Here is a 7210-nt window from a genome sequence, read left to right on the forward strand (position 1 = left end):
TTTTGGACGACATACCATACTATGACTTTTTTTGCCCCATTTTGGACGACATACTATACTATGACTTTTTTGAGTGATTTTGGACGACATACTATACTATGACTTTTTTGAGTGATTTTGGACGACATACTATACTATGACTTCATTGAGTGATTTTGGACGACAAACTATACTATGACTTTTTTGTCTCATTTTGGACGACATACAATACTATGACCTTTTTGTCTGATTTTGGACGACATACTATACTATGACTTTTTTGTCTGATTTTGGAAGACATACTATACTATGACTTTTTTGTCTGATTTTGGACGACATACTATACTATGACTTTTTTGTCTCATTTTGGACGACATACTATACTATGAATTTTTTGTCTCATTTTGGACGACATACTATACTATGACTTTTTTGACTGATTTTGGACGACATACTATACTATGACTTTTTTGTCTCATTTTGGACGACATACTATACTATGACTTTTTTGACTGATTTTGGACGACATACTATACTATGACTTTTTTGTCTGATTTTGGACGACATACTATACTATGACTTTTTTGTCTGATTTTGGACGACATACTATACTATGACTTTTTTGACTGATTTTGGACGACATACTATACTATGACTTTTTTGACTGATTTTGGACGACATACTATACTATGACTTTTTTGTCTGATTTTGGACGACATACTATACTATGACTTTTTTGTCTCATTTTGGACGACATACTATACTATGACTTTTTTTACTGATTTTGGACGACATACTATACTATGACTTTTTTCTCTCATTTTGGACGACATATGACTTTTTTGTCTGATTTTGGACGACATACTATACTATGACTTTTTTGTCTCATTTTGGACGACATACTATACTATGACTTTTTTTACTGATTTTGGACGACATACTATACTATGACTTTTTTCTCTCATTTTGGACGACATACTATACTATGACTTTTTTGACTGATTTTGGACGAGATACTATACTATGACTTTTTTGACTGATTTTGGACGAGATACTATACTATGACTTTTTTGACTGATTTTGGACGACATACTATACTATGACTTTTTTGACTGATTTTGGACGACATACTATACTATGACTTTTTTGTCTGATTTTGGACGACATACTATACTATGACTTTTTTGACTGATTTTGGACGACATACTATACTATGACTTTTTTGTCTCATTTTGGACGACATACTATACTATGACGTTTTTGACTGATTTTGGACGAGATACTATACTATGACTTTTTTGACTGATTTTGGACGACATACTATACTATGACTTTTTTGACTGATTTTGGACGACATACTATACTATGACGTTTTTGACGACATACTATACTATGACTTTTTTGTCTGATTTTGGACGACATACTATACTATGACTTTTTTGTCTCATTTTGGACGACATACTATACTATGACTTTTTTGACTGATTTTGGACGACATACTATACTATGACTTTTTTGACTGATTTTGGACGACATACTATACTATGACTTTTTTGTCTCATTTTGGACGACATACTATACTATGACTTTTTTGTCTCATTTTGGACGACATACTATACTATGACTTTTTTGACTGATTTTGGACGACATACTATACTATGACTTTTTACTATGACTTTTTTGTCTAATTTTGGGCGACATACTATACTATGACTTTTTTGTCTCATTTTGGACGACATACTATACTATGACTTTTTTGTCTCATTTTGGACGACATACTATACTATGACTTTTTTTAAATGATTTTGGACAATATACTATACTATGACTTTTTTGTCTGATTTTGGACGACATACTATACTATGACTTTTTTGACTGATTTTTGACGACATACTATACTATGACTTTTTTGGGTGATTTTGGACGACATACCATACTATGACTTTTTTGCCCCATTTTGGACGACATACTATACTATGACTTTTTTGAGTGATTTTGGACGACATACTATACTATGACGTTTTTGACTGATTTTGGACGAGATACTATACTATGACTTTTTTGACTGATTTTGGACGACATACTATACTATGACTTTTTTGACTGATTTTGGACGACATACTATACTATGACGTTTTTGACGACATACTATACTATGACTTTTTTGTCTGATTTTGGACGACATACTATACTTTGACTTTTTTGTCTCATTTTGGACGACATACTATACTATGACTTTTTTGACTGATTTTGGACGACATACTATACTATGACTTTTTTGACTGATTTTGGACGACATACTATACTATGACTTTTTTGTCTCATTTTGGACGACATACTATACTATGACTTTTTTGTCTCATTTTGGAAAACATACTATACTATGACTTTTTTGACTGATTTTGGACGACATACTATACTATGACTTTTTACTATGACTTTTTTGTCTTATTTTGGGCGACATACTATACTATGACTTTTTTGTCTAATTTTGGACGACATACTATACTATGACTTTTTTGTCTCATTTTGGACGACATACTATACTATGACTTTTTTTAAATGATTTTGGACAATATACTATACTATGACTTTTTTGTCTGATTTTGGACGACATACTATACTATGACTTTTTTGACTGATTTTTGACGACATACTATACTATGACTTTTTTGTCTCATTTTGGACGACATACTATACTATGACTTTTTTGCCCCATTTTGGACGACATACAATACTATGACTTTTTTGGGTGATTTTGGACGACATACCATACTATGACTTTTTTGCCCCATTTTGGACGACATACTATACTATGACTTTTTTGAGTGATTTTGGACGACATACTATACTATGACTTTTTTGAGTGATTTTGGACGACAAACTATACTATGACTTCATTGAGTGATTTTGGACGACATACCATACTATGACTTTTTTGTCTCATTTTGGACAACATACAATACTATGACCTTTTTGTCTGATTTTGGACGACATACTATACTATGACTTTTTTGTCTGATTTTGGAAGACATACTATACTATGACTTTTTTGTCTCATTTTGGACGACATACTATACTATGACTTTTTTTAAATGATTTTGGACAATATACTATACTATGACTTTTTTGTCTGATTTTGGACGACATACTATACTATGACTTTTTTGACTGATTTTGGACGACATACTATACTATGACTTTTTTGTCTCATTTTGGACGACATACTATACTATGACTTTTTTGCCCCATTTTGGACGACATACAATACTATGACTTTTTTGGGTGATTTTGGACGACATACCATACTATGACTTTTTTGCCCCATTTTGGACGACATACTATACTATGACTTTTTTGAGTGATTTTGGACGACATACTATACTATGACTTTTTTGAGTGATTTTGGACGACATACTATACTATGACTTCATTGAGTGATTTTGGACGACAAACTATACTATGACTTTTTTGTCTCATTTTGGACAACATACAATACTATGACCTTTTTGTCTGATTTTGGACGACATACTATACTATGACTTTTTTGTCTGATTTTGGAAGACATACTATACTATGACTTTTTTGTCTGATTTTGGACGACATACTATACTATGACTTTTTTGTCTCATTTTGGACGACATACTATACTATGACTTTTTTGTCTCATTTTGGACGACATACTATACTATGACTTTTTTGACTGATTTTGGACGACATACTATACTATGACTTTTTTGTCTCATTTTGGACGACATACTATACTATGACTTTTTTGACTGATTTTGGACGACATACTATACTGACTTTTTTGTCTGATTTTGGACGACATACTATACTATGACTTTTTTGTCTGATTTTGGACGACATACTATACTATGACTTTTTTTACTGATTTTGGACGACATACTATACTATGACTTTTTTCTCTCATTTTGGACGACATATGACTTTTTTGTCTGATTTTGGACGACATACTATACTATGACTTTTTTGTCTCATTTTGGACGACATACTATACTATGACTTTTTTTACTGATTTTGGACGACATACTATACTATGACTTTTTTCTCTCATTTTGGACGACATACTATACTATGACTTTTTTGACTGATTTTGGACGAGATACTATACTATGACTTTTTTGACTGATTTTGGACGACATACTATACTATGACTTTTTTGACTGATTTTGGACGAGATACTATACTATGACTTTTTTGACTGATTTTGGACGACATACTATACTATGACTTTTTTGTCTGATTTTGGACGACATACTATACTATGACTTTTTTGTCTCATTTTGGAGGACATACTATACTATGACGTTTTTGACGACATACTATACTATGACTTTTTTGTCTGATTTTGGACGACATACTATACTATGACTTTTTTGTCTCATTTTGGACGACATACTATACTATGACTTTTTTGACTGATTTTGGACGACATACTATACTATGACTTTTTTGACTGATTTTGGACGACATACTATACTATGACTTTTTTGTCTCATTTTGGACGACATACTATACTATGACTTTTTTGTCTCATTTTGGAAGACATACTATACTATGACTTTTTTGACTGATTTTGGACGACATACTATACTATGACTTTTTTGTCTGATTTTGGACGACATACTATACTATGACTTTTTTGTCTCATTTTGGACGACATACTATACTATGACTTTTTTTACTGATTTTGGACGACATACTATACTATGACTTTTTTCTCTCATTTTGGACGACATATGACTTTTTTGTCTGATTTTGGACGACATACTATACTATGACTTTTTTGTCTCATTTTGGACGACATACTATACTATGACTTTTTTTACTGATTTTGGACGACATACTATACTATGACTTTTTTCTCTCATTTTGGACGACATACTATACTATGACTTTTTTGACTGATTTTGGACGAGATACTATACTATGACTTTTTTGACTGATTTTGGACGAGATACTATACTATGACTTTTTTGACTGATTTTGGACGACATACTATACTATGACTTTTTTGACTGATTTTGGACGACATACTATACTATGACTTTTTTGTCTGATTTTGGACGACATACTATACTATGACTTTTTTGACTGATTTTGGACGACATACTATACTATGACTTTTTTGTCTCATTTTGGACGACATACTATACTATGACGTTTTTGACTGATTTTGGACGAGATACTATACTATGACTTTTTTGACTGATTTTGGACGACATACTATACTATGACTTTTTTGACTGATTTTGGACGACATACTATACTATGACGTTTTTGACGACATACTATACTATGACTTTTTTGTCTGATTTTGGACGACATACTATACTATGACTTTTTTGTCTCATTTTGGACGACATACTATACTATGACTTTTTTGACTGATTTTGGACGACATACTATACTATGACTTTTTTGACTGATTTTGGACGACATACTATACTATGACTTTTTTGTCTCATTTTGGACGACATACTATACTATGACTTTTTTGTCTCATTTTGGACGACATACTATACTATGACTTTTTTGACTGATTTTGGACGACATACTATACTATGACTTTTTACTATGACTTTTTTGTCTAATTTTGGGCGACATACTATACTATGACTTTTTTGTCTCATTTTGGACGACATACTATACTATGACTTTTTTGTCTCATTTTGGACGACATACTATACTATGACTTTTTTTAAATGATTTTGGACAATATACTATACTATGACTTTTTTGTCTGATTTTGGACGACATACTATACTATGACTTTTTTGACTGATTTTTGACGACATACTATACTATGACTTTTTTGGGTGATTTTGGACGACATACCATACTATGACTTTTTTGCCCCATTTTGGACGACATACTATACTATGACTTTTTTGAGTGATTTTGGACGACATACTATACTATGACGTTTTTGACTGATTTTGGACGAGATACTATACTATGACTTTTTTGACTGATTTTGGACGACATACTATACTATGACTTTTTTGACTGATTTTGGACGACATACTATACTATGACGTTTTTGACGACATACTATACTATGACTTTTTTGTCTGATTTTGGACGACATACTATACTTTGACTTTTTTGTCTCATTTTGGACGACATACTATACTATGACTTTTTTGACTGATTTTGGACGACATACTATACTATGACTTTTTTGACTGATTTTGGACGACATACTATACTATGACTTTTTTGTCTCATTTTGGACGACATACTATACTATGACTTTTTTGTCTCATTTTGGACGACATACTATACTATGACTTTTTTGACTGATTTTGGACGACATACTATACTATGACTTTTTACTATGACTTTTTTGTCTTATTTTGGGCGACATACTATACTATGACTTTTTTGTCTAATTTTGGACGACATACTATACTATGACTTTTTTGTCTCATTTTGGACGACATACTATACTATGACTTTTTTTAAATGATTTTGGACAATATACTATACTATGACTTTTTTGTCTGATTTTGGACAACATACTATACTATGACTTTTTTGACTGATTTTTGACGACATACTATACTATGACTTTTTTGTCTCATTTTGGACGACATACTATACTATGACTTTTTTGCCCCATTTTGGACGACATACAATACTATGACTTTTTTGGGTGATTTTGGACGACATACCATACTATGACTTTTTTGCCCCATTTTGGACGACATACTATACTATGACTTTTTTGAGTGATTTTGGACGACATACTATACTATGACTTTTTTGAGTGATTTTGGACGACAAACTATACTATGACTTCATTGAGTGATTTTGGACGACATACCATACTATGACTTTTTTGTCTCATTTTGGACAACATACAATACTATGACCTTTTTGTCTGATTTTGGACGACATACTATACTATGACTTTTTTGTCTGATTTTGGAAGACATACTATACTATGACTTTTTTGTCTCATTTTGGACGACATACTATACTATGACTTTTTTTAAATGATTTTGGACAATATACTATACTATGACTTTTTTGTCTGATTTTGGACGACATACTATACTATGACTTTTTTGACTGATTTTGGACGACATACTATACTATGACTTTTTTGTCTCATTTTGGACGACATACTATACTATGACTTTTTTGCCCCATTTTGGACGACATACAATACTATGACTTTTTTGGGTGATTTTGGACGACA

The sequence above is a fragment of the Solea solea genome, chromosome 14, assembly GCF_958295425.1.
Source record: "Solea solea chromosome 14, fSolSol10.1, whole genome shotgun sequence".
Taxonomy (NCBI): domain Eukaryota; kingdom Metazoa; phylum Chordata; class Actinopteri; order Pleuronectiformes; family Soleidae; genus Solea; species Solea solea.